This window comes from Gorilla gorilla, chromosome 12 (assembly GCF_029281585.2).
Source record: "Gorilla gorilla gorilla isolate KB3781 chromosome 12, NHGRI_mGorGor1-v2.1_pri, whole genome shotgun sequence".
NCBI classification, from domain to species: domain Eukaryota; kingdom Metazoa; phylum Chordata; class Mammalia; order Primates; family Hominidae; genus Gorilla; species Gorilla gorilla.
The window spans coordinates 52,435,217-52,449,557 of NC_073236.2; the positions used below are offsets into that span (position 1 = coordinate 52,435,217).

The 14,341-nt window shown below is 39.6% G+C and overlaps 1 non-coding gene across 1 annotated transcript; it reads right to left on the reverse strand.

Annotated features, from left to right (window-relative positions):
* Positions 1 to 5,636: 5,636 nt before the first annotated feature.
* On the reverse strand, positions 5,637 to 5,738 carry LOC115933654 (small nucleolar RNA U13). The gene has a single exon (XR_004069518.3). It is a non-coding gene; the product is annotated as a small nucleolar RNA U13 (small nucleolar RNA).
* Positions 5,739 to 14,341: the final 8,603 nt, after the last annotated feature.

Here is a 14,341-nt window from a genome sequence, read left to right on the forward strand (position 1 = left end):
TTTTTAATGGAGAATGGTGTTAGACAGCAAGATCTGGGCACTGGGTGTGCTAATTGATACTGGGGTGTCATCTTCAGGCCCTCTTATCTGACAGAGCAAGAAAATGTATGTGTGTATGCTTCCCAATGTACATATGCATATCTATAAATGTGTCCATTTGTATCAATATTAGGCTACCCATGAGTTCATATTGATGCCTCCTACTCTAATTTATCATGTATTATTCTAACCTTCCCTGTAACTTCTCTGTAACCTCCCACCAGTGAGAAGCCTGGCTCCCAACATCTGCTATCCATTTACTCAATTGATCAATATCTATATATGTGTTTAGTGGCTTCAAAATTGTTAACCTATGCCCCTAAGGGAAAAAATTTTACCAGTTAAAGTACAGTAATTGTCTGCAGTTCCTTTTGCTTTAAGTCATATAGTCCCCCTTCATTTTCAAGGTCATTTTGGTCAGCACTCTGATCAGTGAGGTTATTTCATACATTTCATACATTCACATATTTCATGCACAAATTCTTGTGCCTCAGTCTTCATCCTATCTAGGTATCCTCCAACTTCCTAAATGATTTTTATTTAATTTGCATGCATTAGTTTACTCTTCCTACTGTAAAGTTCTACAGGTTTTGACAAATGAATAATGTCACTTATTCCCCTGTGCAATATCACTCTGAATAGTTTCATTTTCCCAAAAAATGCCCTTTGCCTCACCTACTCAACCTTTTCCCTTTCCCAAATGCCATGCAACCACTCCTCTGTTTGCTGTCTCTATAGCTTTGCCTTTTCCAGAATGCCATTTAAGTGGAGACTTTTCAAACAGGTTTCCTTCATCTAACAATATGCATTTGATTTGCACATGTTTTTTCATGGCTTGATAGCTCATTCCTTTTAATGGCTGAATAGTATTCCATTGTTTGGACGGATGACAGTTTGTTTATCCATTTTCCAATTGAAGAATATCTTGGTTGCTTTCACTTTCTGATGGTTATATTAATTTTAAAAAAGCTGCTAACAACATTAAGGTGTTGGATTTTGTGTGCACATAACTTTTCAAATCAGTTTGATAAATACCTGCAGCTCAAGTGCTGGATTTCATAAGGCATCAGTCTAAATTAATTTGTTTTTCTTTTCATGAACACTGGAGGAAAGGATCTAAATTAATTTTTTCATTTCATTTGATTTTTCCTCCAAGAGTGCTTTCAAAGTTTTTAGGTGGCATATCTTCTGTAAATATTTTTATTTTCACTTTGAAGTAACAATATGATTAGATATAAAATTTTAAGCTTAAACTTTTTCTTGAAAACTTTTAAATATGTTCAATTGTCTTATGTCTTATTTTCTTACATTAGACTACGTTATACTTTAGAAATACCACAATTTTTAAAAAGGCATTTTCATCATGTCAGTCTTTGAACATAAAAGTTCTTCAAGGTGTGAAAATTCTTCAGTATAGGCCGGGCTTGGTGGCTCACGCCTGTAATCCCAGCACTCTGGGAGGCCAAGGAGGGTGGATCACCTGAGGTCAGGAGTTCGAGACCAGCCTGACCAATATGGTGAAACCCTGACTCTACTAAAAATTACAAAAATTAGCCAGGTCTGGTGTCGTACCCCTGTAGTCCCAACTACTCAGGAGGCTGAGGCAGGAGAATCACTTGAACCTGGGAGGCGGAGGTTGCAGTGAGCTGACATCGTGTCACTGCGCTCCAGCCTGGGCGACAGAGCAAGACTCTGTCTCAAAAAAAAAAAAAAAAAAAAAGAAAGTTCTTCAGTATATAAGCAGAGAACCAGGCACAGTGGTTCACACCTGTAATCCCAGCACTGTGGGAGGCCGAGGCAGGAGGATCGATTGAGGCCAGGAGTTTGAGAGCCTGGGCAACCAAATGAGGCCCTGTCTCTAAAATAAAAATAAAAATACATAAGCAGACCTTGGAAAGTGGATGGCCTGGCACCTCTTTCTAACACTTAGTGGTGGGTATCAGTCAACAGACTCACCTGACAGACCCATCATCTTCACATCTTATACCTCATGTAAGTAGAATTGTGCACCATTTGTCATTCTGTGACTGCTTATTTCATTTAGTCTAATATCTTAAGGTTTATCCATGTTTAGCATGTGACAGGACCTCCTTTTTTAAGGCTGCATAATATTCCACTATATGTGTACACCATATTTTCTTTATCCACTTCTCTGTCAGTGGACATTTGGATTGCTTCTACCACTTGGATATTGTGAGTACCCTGCAATGAACATGGGAATGAAAATACCTCTTTGAGATCCTGATTTAAATTTTTTTGGATAAACGCCCAGAAGTGAGATTGCTTGATCTTAGGGTAGTTCTATTTTTAGTTTTTTGAAAAGTCTCCGTACTGTTTTCTGTAGTGGCTGCACCATTCTACATTCCCACCAACAGGGCAAAGGGGTTCCAGTTTTCTCCACATCCTCACCAACATCTGTTATTTTCTTTATTATTTATTGAATAACAGACCTCCTAACAGGCGTGAGGTGCTATCTCATTGTGGTTTTGATTTGCATTTCCCTGACGATTAACATTGTCTTTTCACTCTGTTTATTATTTTCTTTGTTGTGTAGAAGCTTTTTTTTTTTTTTTTTTTTTTGAGACACAGTCTCACTTTGTCGCCCAGGCTGAAGTGCAGTGGCGTACCCTCAGCTCCTCAGCTCACTGCAGCTTAGACCTCCTGGGCTCAAACGACCCTCCCACTTCAGCCTCCCGAGTAGCTGGGATCACAGGCAGGCCACTAGGCCTGGCTAATTTTTTGTACTTTTTGTAGGGACGAGGTTTCGTCATGTTGCCCAGGCTGGTCTCAAACTCCTGAGCACAAGAGATCCACCCACCTCGGCCTCCCGAAGTGCTGGGATTACAGGTGTGAGCCCCCGCACCAATCCCAGAAGCTTCTTAATTTAATATAGTCCCATTTGTCCATTTTTGCTTTTGTTGACTGTGTTTTGGTATCATACCCCCAGCCCCAAAACATTACCAACACCAATGTCATGAAACTTTCTAATTCTGCTCTCCTCTGGGAGTTTTATGGTTTCAGGCTACTTTAAAAATTTAAAAACATTATTCCATTGTCTTTTTGCTTCTGGTGTTGCTATTCAGAAATCAGATGTCAATGTGATTCCTGGTTGCTTTTTTTTTTTTTTAATTACCTTCTTCTTAGAAACTTTTAGCACTTTGTCTTGATGGTCATATATTTTATTAAAATGTATATAGGGTTTTTTATAGTTGTTTCTGGTTGAACACAGGAATGATGTACAGACATTACACCTGCTGTCAGTCCTTCACATGTTTGTTTCAAAACAGCCAATCTCATCACAAGCCATTCTTTTTTTTTTTTTTTTTTTCCTTGCCCTAAGCCATTCTTAACTAGGTCATTAAAACAATCTTTGGGCAAGAGCACCTCTGCCAGGATGGCCTCACTGCTTGCACCAAAAACACACTTCTGATGGCCCCACAACTCTGGCTCCATTGTTTTCAATATTTGTTGGCCTTACTTCATTTTTTACAACTTTATATATTTTTAATATTTTTAATAACTTTATCTGAATAGACATATAATTCATATACAATGCAATCTACTCCTTTAGAGTGTACAATTCAGTGATTTTTAGGATATTTCCTAGGTTGTGCAACTATCACCATTATCTAAATTTAGAACATTTTCTTCACCCCGTAAGGATATCCCACACCCTCTAGCAGTCACTGTCATTTATCTTCTCCCCCAATCCCCTAGCAAGCTTTCTGTCCCTGTGGATTTGCCTACTGTGGACATTTCATAAATGGAATCATCCAATGTGTAGCCTTTAGTAAATGGCTTCTTTTGCTTAGCATAGTATTTTCAAGGTTCCTCCATGCTGTGGCAGGTATAAGTACTTTATTCTTTTTTATCACCTAATAATATTCCATTGTATGGATATGCCACATTTTGCATATCCATTCATAAGTTAATGAACATTTGGGTTGCTTCCACTTTTTGACTGTTGTCAATAATGATGCTGTGGACATTTCATTTCTTATTTTTTTAGCAGTGGGGTCCTTCTGTGTTGCCCAAGCTGGAATGCAATGGCTATTCACAGACATGATCATCGCACACTATGATCTGGAACTCCTGGGCCATGGGATCTTTTAGCCTCAGCCTCCCAAGTAGCTGGGACTTCAGGCATGTGCCGCCATGCTCACTGCTATGAACATTTTAAACAATTTTTTTGTGTGTGGACATATATTTTCAATTCTGTTGGTTATACATATAGGAGTGGAACTGCTGGTCATAAGGTAACTATGTTTAACATTTTGACGACTGTCAAATGTTTTCCAAAGTGACTACACCATTTTGTATTCCCACCAAGAAAATATGAGAGTTCCTATTTCTCTGCATCTTTGTCTTTGGTATTTTCAGATTTATGGATTTTAGCCATTTTAATAGGTATGTAGTGGTATCTCATTGTAATTTTAATTTGCATTTTTTCTAATGACAAAAGACATTGAACACTTTTTCCTATGCTTATTTTCCATCTGTATATCTTCTTTAATAAAATGTGTGTTCAGCTCTCTTGCTCATTTTTAATTGGAGAATTTGTTTTCTTATTAAGTTTTAAGAGGTTTTTGTATATTTTGGCTACAAGACTTTAATCAGATATGTTATATACAAACTACATGATAATTTCAAAAATGAAATTAAAAAAACACTTAAGCCATGAGAGGAAGGAAAGAAAAGCATGCTGGGGGTATTTCGCGGCACAGTCTCTGGTGCTGGTGATCCTGAGTCCTGCTTCAGGATCCTTGTTAATGCTCCTTGTTAATGGTATGTTCTCCCTGAGTCTCAACTTCTCCCTCTGAAAATGGAGAAAAAATAATATTTCTCTTTGAGTTTGGCTGTGGGAACTAAATGAGGTGATGTGTAAAGATTGCTGGTGCTTAGTAAAGGGTCAATAAATGGTACTTTAAATGGACTTAACTTACCCAGGATTCTCAGGGCAGGGAGGGGAGGAACCAGACACAAACCTTGGGATTTCTGCTTTCAAAACTCATGTCTTTTCCATACTATCCCCACTAGAGGGCAGCATTAGAAGTCAGGCAGCCCTGGGGGGCCAATTTTACCTCTGCTACCTGCTAGCTGGGTTAACATAGGGAAGGTGACTTCACCTCCTGTCTGAGTCTCAGTTTCTCTTCTCTAGAGTGAGGGTTGGATGAACTAATACACACACACACACACACACATATATATATATATATGTCTAGCACTATCTCTGAGACATAGTGTATGGTATCTATTTCATTCATATACATTACCTTTTTTTTTTTTTTGGAGATGAAGTCCAGCTTTGTCACCCGGGCTGGAGTGCAGTGGCGCTATTTTGGCTCACTGCAACCTCCGTCTTCTAGGTTCAAGCGATTCTCCCGCCTCAGCCTCCCGAGTAGCTGGGATTACAGGTACCCACAACCGTGCCCGACTAATTTTTGTATTTTTAGTACAGACTGGGTTTCACCATGTTGGTCAGGCTGGTTTCAAACTCCTGACCTCAAGAGACCCACCTGCCTTGGCCTCCCAAAGCGCTGGGATTACAGGCGTGAGCCACTGCACCCAGCCCATTTAAAAATATTTTATGTTTTTCATGTCAGATAGGTACTGTGCTGATATCATAGCAAGGTTTGAGGGAAACACATCTTACACGAGTGTGAAAACCCAATCATCACACTTATGAGCTGCAAAAGGATCTATACACATTGTTTAAAAGATGCACCATGGTGTATTGGGAAAACACGAACTAAGAGACAGAGTCCTGGGCTCGTGAGCTATCTTGGTCTTACCTTGCTAAGTGACCTCATGCAAGTCTTGACCTCTCTGGACTTTGGAAGACTCTTCATCTAGGCTAAAACATGACAGTCACCAGTAGGGGGGGCTTTCAAAATCCCAGTTAAAAATATGAAATATATATATGTGAATGGTTAACACCAAAAGCAAGATAACAGATGCATCTGAAGAAAAAGAGAAGGGGATGAGATTGAAGAAGGAGGTTCAACTGTATTTACAGTGCTTTATTTCTTAAAGAAAAGTTGGAGTAAATAAGGCAAAATGCTTAGCTTTGATAAATCTATGTGGTAGAACACAATGGACAGTGTTCTGTATGCTTTTAAAAGGGAGAAAAGAGTTTGGTGAAAAGGAGATAGAGGATGGAATATTGGGTAAGGACATTTCAGGCATAAAGAAGTGAGCAGAGACATAGAAGAGATAAAAAGTATGGAATTTTCCAAGATATTTTGATACATAAAATTCAAGGAAGGGACTGGCTGAGATAAGCAAGGAGTAGTAGAGAGGTCAAGTCAAGGAGGGCCTTGTGTGCCAAGCTGGGGAGTATGGACTTTATCTTTTCTACTGTGGAGGTAGGAAGGACAGTCACCAGAGTTGTGTGATATGTACTTTTGCAGTTTGAAATCATTCATTTGTTTGTTCTTCATTCATTCTTTCATTGACCCGCTGCCTTTCCAATCTCATGCCAGTCATTGTTCTGGGCATTACAGATGCAGTGTTGAACAGGATGGGCACCATCCTTTCTTTGATGGAGTTACTCTCTTGGGAAAGCAGAGACTGAAGTAATTGATTATAACATTGATTAATTCAAATGTGATTCACTACTTAGTAGCAGTGTAGAGGCTGGAGGCAAGGACACCAATTAGGGCTTATGACAGTAGTCCAGAAAGGGGAATTAGAGGCCCTGGACCAGGGCAATGGCAGATAAGATGGAGATGAAAAGACAGCATTGCAAATATTCTAGAAAGTGATGACTGGTTGAATGAGGTGGGGAAGAAGAAAGAGCAAATCGTCAATAATATTTTGGCCTGAGTGCCTGGGGGGAGCACTGGTGCCACACTTTGTGAAGGTGAATAATGTCTTCTAAGTCCTTTCTATTTCCTGCATTTATGGTACTCAAAATTGTTCAGCATCTAGGGTCCTTGTGTTTTCTGTAGAACATAATGAAATAATGATATTTGTATTCTGCAAATAAAATACATAATTTTTTGCTAGTCAAGCATCATGTTATATTAATTTCTAGCATAAGCAAGTAAAAATACGTGCTTCAGTTTGAAGTAAAAATTCCAGGAGAAAGAGTTAAAATTAGAAAACATAGTCATTAATTTTTTTCTCTGAAAGTCTAGGAAATGACTTTAGACTTATACTACTTTAGCTGCAGAAAACCTTGGTCTGGTTTGAGGATGCCAGGATTCTTCAGGAACATCATTGGAAGACCTCTATCTTGTATAGTGAATCAGGGCTCTTCCTGGTGATGCTTATAGAGAATGTCATGGATATCCTAGTTTTCCCTCCTAGTGGCAGAGAAAGGAGTAATGGAGGGAGAAGGAATAGCCCTACCAGGGGGGATTTTTGGTGCTGATGCTGGTAGCGGGAGTATCTGTCTAATCCTGAAGCTTCTGGTGATACCAGGATTGGAGGAATTTTCAGTCAAGAATGGGGCTTTAAAATAAAGTGAAGAAAGGCAAACAACCCAATTTTTTAAATGGGCAAAAGATTTGAACAGGCATTTTTCCATTATCAATGCCAATAAGCACATGAAAAGTGGTCAACATTATTGGTCATTGGGAAAATGCAAATCATAATGAGATGCCACATCACACTCCCTATTTTGGCTGTAGTCAGACAGGCAGACAGACAGACATGGAATGTGGAAAGTAAAACTCTGTGACATAATTTTTTTTTTTTTTTGAAATAGGATCTCACTCTGTTGCCCATGCTGGAATGCAATGGCACAATCATTGCTAACTGCAGCCTCAAACTCCTGGGCTCAAGTGATCCTCCGGCCTCAGTCTCCTGAGCAGTTGGGATTACAGGCATGTGCCACTGCTTCCAACTTTGTTTTCAATTTTCAACCAAAATCTCCAAAGCACAAATTATTAGGCAAAAGGACCCCCTGAGAAAAACCAACAAAAACAATGCAAAAGGCTAAAGAGCATATAAGTAGTCAAATTAATGGTAATCAGAGAAACGCAAATTAAAAGAATAATTGCCAGAAAATACACTTTAGCTATTAGACTTGGAAAAAATTAAACATCTAGATGATGCCAGGTGGCACTGGAGATCAGGGATTTAGGAATTGTCATGTGCCACTGGTGGGTGTATAGGTTGATGAAGTCATTCTGAAAACTTTTCAGTTCTGTACCTGGGTAGGTAGCCCCCACAGAATTCTCATATACATATGGGGTTGCTTTGGCAGTTGACAGTTGGAAGCAATCTGGTTATCCATCACTTGAGAACTGGATTAGTAAAATGTGTCATATATATCTGAAGCAGTTAAAAGTATTAGTCCAGACATATAGATAGTAACATGGCTAGATCTTAAAAATGTTGAGAAAAGCAGAAACGGAATTAAATATATACAATTTTAAAACACGTGTCCATAAAAATGGATGTTATACCAGAACATATACAAAAGAAGGATACACATCTAAAATATCAAAACAATTTCATCTGGGGGAAGGGGAATGGAACTAAGAAACGGAAAGAAAAGTGTATGAATAAAGGGATGAATGGATGGCTGGAGGGATGGCTGGGGGGATGGATGGAGGGATGGCTGGGGGGATGGATGGAGGGATGGATGGGGGGATGGATGGAGGGATGGATGGGGGATGGATGGAGGGATGGATGGGGGATGGATGGAGGGATGGATGGGGGATGGATGGAGGGATGGATGGGGGGATGGATGGAGGGATGGATGGGGGATGGATGGAGGGATGGATGGGGGATGGATGGATGGATGGAGGGATGGATGGGGGATGGATGGGGGATGGATGGGGATGGATGGGGGATGGATGGAGGGATGGATGGGGGGATGGATGGGGGGATGGATGGGGATGGATGGGGGATGGATGGAGGGATGGATGGGGGATGGATGGGGGATGGATGGGGGATGGATGGGGGATGGCTGGAGGGATGGATGGGGGATGGATGGAGGGATGGATGGAGGGATGGATGGGGGGATGGACAGAGAGATGGGGGTGGGAGGATGGGTAGATGAGTGGGTGACGTAAGGATTTCTCAAACAAGAGAGTGACCTCGCAAGGACTTCCAATGACGATATGCCTCAACTGAGGAGGACGATCACCTCAACACTCTGCATGAGAAGTGCCATCTCAAAAACAAAACAAATCCCTAAATATCAAAGTGATCTCTAGCAACATTGATGAATTTTCATCAAGAAAGCACTTTTAGAGCAAATTCTATTAAGATCTTTGCCTTCTTAATTAGCTTTTTATGCAGCACTGGAGATCTTTATTGAACCTTACTTATGCCAGACACTGTTCCAGGTGCTGGAGGTGCATCCATGAAAAAACAAAGATCTCTGTCCTCAAGAAGCTTATATTCTGATGACGAAGAAAGACAATAAACATGAACATTGTAAATATATCAATTTTATAGTATAATATATCAAAAGTGCCTTTTTAAAAAAAACAGGGCAAAATAGATCAGCAAGGTGTGAGGCAGATTTTTTTTTATTATTATTATTAATAGAGAAGTCACTTTGGACCTCACTGAAAAGGTGACTTGAAGAAACTTAGGGAGGAAGCTAAGCAGATATATGAGACAAGAGTTTCCAGAAAGATAAATGAGGTGGAGCAAAGGCCCTGAGGCAGAAGCGTGCTAGGAGAGCAGTGTGGCTGGAGCTATGTGAGGAAGAGGGGAGCAGTGGGCTATGAAGTCAGAGAAGCAAGGATGGGGCTGCGTCTGGGCAGATGATCATGCGGAACCTCAGAGGCAATTGTCGGGACTTCGGCTTTTACTCTGAGTGAAAATGAGAGCCATTGCCGGATTTTGAGCATTTTGGTCACTGTGATGAGATCAAACTGTGGAGGGCAGTTTAAATTTTTTTGGATAAACGCCCAGAAGTGAGATTGCTTGATCTTAGGGTAGTTCTATTTTTAATTTTTTGAAAAATCTCCGTACTGTTTTCTGTAGTGGCTGCACCATTCTACATTCCCACCAACAGGGCAAAGTACACGTTTTCTCCTGATGCTCAGTCTCCAATTCCCAGCTCTCATTTGCCTAACAGAGGCTGTGAGCAGCTCTTGGTCTTGGTCTCTCTCTTAGCAACTTTTTGGCCCCTGGGCTCTGTGCTGTTGCCTGCCTCCCTGAAGCTAGTCTGATGAATATCCTGTTCTGTTTAAGGCCAGATGAAATGAATTTTTCTGTTTCCAGCTGCACCACACCCTTTAGCGACCTCCCACTGAGTTCTGGTTTCTGGTCTAGACAAGACAGTTGGTTTTTGTTGTTTTTTTTTTGTTTTGTTTTTTGCTGATTTGCATAGCAGAGACTATTGACATCAGCCAGATGCCAGTGAGTGCACAAACCTGTCTCAGCCCAGTTTCTCAGCCCCAACCCCACTCTAGCCTCCTCTCCCAAGTGGGAGCTCCCCTTTGCATGCAGAATATATATAGCAAAAGTCTCACATATGAGTAACAATGATACACAGCCTGTAGAAATGACACCATGATCACCAAGGCGTGTTCTTGCACAGACCCTGAGCAGCCAGGGGAAAATGAGTACGACCCTGGAGAGTGATGGGGAGGAAGTGCTGATTACAAAGGCGTGGTCAAAGCCAAAATGTTCCTAATTCAGTTTGCTCATATTCTGGCTACATACAGGACTCCCAGGGAGGTGAAGCTAGAAAGAAGCAAAAGACCCAGAAGAGCAGTTCTAGTTCGGGAGATATTTTGCATGCATAGGAAATAGTCTATACTTCCTGTGGAAGCTTCCAGGACTCCCTGCTTTGGGCCTCTGCTCCATTGGGAGTGGAATGTTTGCTCTTTTAGCTGGAGGATAGCCCTTTTCCTACCTCCATAATCCTATTCACCCATTCCCTCCACCTAGAGACCTCTCCTCCCCTAATCTCCAACAACCAAAATCCTTCTCAGTGTCAAGTCCCTTTTCAAATTGTACATTCTCTGTCAAGGCATCCCTGATTTCTTCCACTGGTTTTCTTAAGCTTCTTTATGACATCTTGAAACCGTGTATCTCAAACCTTTTTTTTTTCATTATCACCCTACTAAGGCATCTTTTAAAAGACATTTTCTTCTGTAGATACACCCCTTCCCTAATGAAATTGTAATAGCCCACGGTAAGAGTGTCCAGGAGAAGGTGAGGTCTCCAGGATGTTAAAGCCAGGGTAATAAGAAGAAAGCAATACAAGTCACATGGCTGAAGAAGTGGCACAGCTGTTTTCTGCAATGGCCTGAGTGAGGTTCTATCCACAGGATTCCAGATTCTTTCATCCCCTCTTTGATCAGAATACCATTCACTCAGACACCAAAAATCTGGCTCAGACATTGGATGGAAGGCATACTTGAAGCAGCAAGGACACACAAAATATAGAATACAGCTCCATTTTGAAAATCTTAACTTTTGAATCAAATAAACTATGGATAGATTACAAAAGATGATTCACACTACAAAAGGCCTTAGATTGTGTCTTTACATAGTAGCATATGGTGAGCTAGAGAAAACAGAGTTTGATTTACAAAAAATATTCACAAAATTTTGGGAATACACATGTTAGATTAAACACAGTACACTAACACAGACTCTGAGTATCCAATATCAAAAAATAATTTTTAATAACATTGTTTTTCTAATGATAAAACAATGCATATTAATTGTAGAAATCTAGAACATATATAATAACCTCTCCCACATTAAAATCACATAACATTAACATGCAAAGTTTATTATTGTTAGTAAACAGCCTACGTCCTTCTAATGTTTTTAAATGAATATTTGTCTTTTTCTAAGATTGAGATCAAGCATCAGATATTGTTTTGTAATCACACCTTGATTTACACAAAACATAATCATTTTTCAATACCATCAAGTATCCATTGACACTATACTTTTTCCCAGTTATATGGTATTCCGTCCTATGGATGGGCTATGAATTATTACTTAATCTCTTATTAATGTTTCAAATGTGTGTGTGTATATACATATATATACACATATATATGTGTATATATATGTATGTGTATATGTATATGTGTATATATACACACACACACACACACACACACACACATTATTTATTTGAGACGGAGTTTCACTCTGTCACCCAGCCTGGGGGGCAGTGGCATGATCTTGGTTCATTGCAACCTCTGCCTCTGGGGTTCAAGCAATTCTCCTGCCTTAGCCTCCCGAGTAGCTGGGATTACAGGGACCCACCACCACGTCTGGCAATTTTTTTTGTCTTTTTCATAGAGACAAGGTTTCACCATGTTAGCCAGGCTGATTATCATATTTTTTGCTATTATAAACGGTTGAAAGCAAACTTAGTAGGACTTATCAACTGTATTAATATTTTCAAAGAACTAAACTTTGGCTTTATTAATTTTCTTTATTGTCTGTTTTGTATTTCAATTATTTCTGCTTTTAAAACATTTCCTTCTTTCTGCTTACTTTGGGTTTAATTTCTCTCTTTATCTGGTTTCTTAAAGCACAAACTTAGATAATTGTTTTGAAATTGCACTCCTTTAGGTAAATCCAAAAAATTTTGATATTTTGTGATTATATTTTCACTTGCTTCATAATATTTTCTAGATTTTCTGTGATTTCTTCCTTAATCCATGGATTGTTTTAAAGATGTACTGTTTATGGACCTAAAGATGGAAATAACAGACACTGGGGACTTTAAGGGAGGGGAGGCTAGGAGGGAAGCAAGGGTTGAAAAATTACTTATCCTGGCAGGGTGTGGTGGCTCACTCCTGTAATCCCAGCACTTTGGGAGGCCGAGGCGGGCGGATCATGAGGTCAGGATATGGAGACCATCCTGGCTAACACGGTGAAACCTTGTCTCTACTAAAAATACAAAAAATTAGCCAGGCATGGTGGCAGGCGCCTGTAGTCTCGGCTACTAGGGAGGCTGAGCCAGGAGAATGGCATGAACCCAGGAGGCGGAGCTTGCAGTGAGCCGAGATTGCGCCACTTCACTCCAGCCTGGGCAACTCAGTGAGACTCTGTCTCAAAAAAAAAAAAAAGAAAAATTACTTATCCAGTACAATGTTCACTATTTGGGTAATGGGTACACTAGAAGCCCAATCCCCACCAGTATACAATATACCCATTCAACCAACATACACATGTACCTCCTGAATCTAAAATAAAATAAAAATTTTTTAAAAAATTAAATGAAAACGTATTAAGTTCCACATACTTTGGTTTTTCTATGTTTTATTGTTATTGATTTCTAATTTAATTCCATGTGGTCACAGATATATTCTGTAATATTTCAATTTAAAAAAATGTATGGAAACCTATTTAATGGCCTAGTACATGCTCTATGTTGGTGAATTCCATGTGCACTTGAAAATAATGTGATTCTGTTGTAGTTGGATAGAGTGTTATATAAATGACAATTGGGACAAGTTAATTGATAATGTTCAAATCTCTATCTTGACTAATTTATTGCCTCGTTATTCTGTTGATGGCTGAGAGTTGGTGTTAAAAATCTTGACCTCTGATTATACATTTATCAATTTATCCTTTTAGTTCTATCAGTTATTTCATTAACTCTATTATTAGATGCACATACATTTAAGATTGTTTTGTCTTGATGAATTGACCCCTTTATCAGTATTAAATGTCCTTTATTCTTGCTAATATTGAAGTTTTGTCTTCAAGTCAAATTTTCTAGTATTAACATAATCATACCAGTTTTTATATGCTTACTGAATATATGGTATATATTCCTCATTCTTTTACTTGAAAGCTACCCGTGTTTTCACACTTTAAGTGTACTACTTTTAGTTGGTATATACTTGAGACTGCTTTTTTTAACCATTCTGACACTCTCTGGATTTAAATTGGTAAGTTTAGTCTATCTGTATTTTTTTCTTTGTTTTTTTTTGTTTCGTTTTGAGACGGAGTTTTGCTCTTGTTGCCCAGGTTGGAGTGCAATGCCACTATCTCGGCTCACTGCAACCTCCACTTCCCAGGTTCAAGTGATTCTCCTGCCTCAAGCTTCCCAAGTAGCTGGGATTACAGGCACCCGCTGCCATGCCTGGCTGATTTTTTGTATTTTTAGTAGAGACAGGGTTTCACCATGTTGGCCAGGCTGCTCTCGAACTCCTGACCTCAGGTGATCCACCCACCTCAACCTCCCAAAGTGCTGGGATTGCAGGCGTTGAGCTACCATGCCCAGCCTATTCCACCCATAATCTAATATAGATGTTGTTAGGTTTCTAAGTATGTCATTTTGCTGTTTGTCTTCTATTAATTTCTTTTTTTTGTTGTTGTTGCTGTTTTTCCGTTCCTTCTTTCCTAC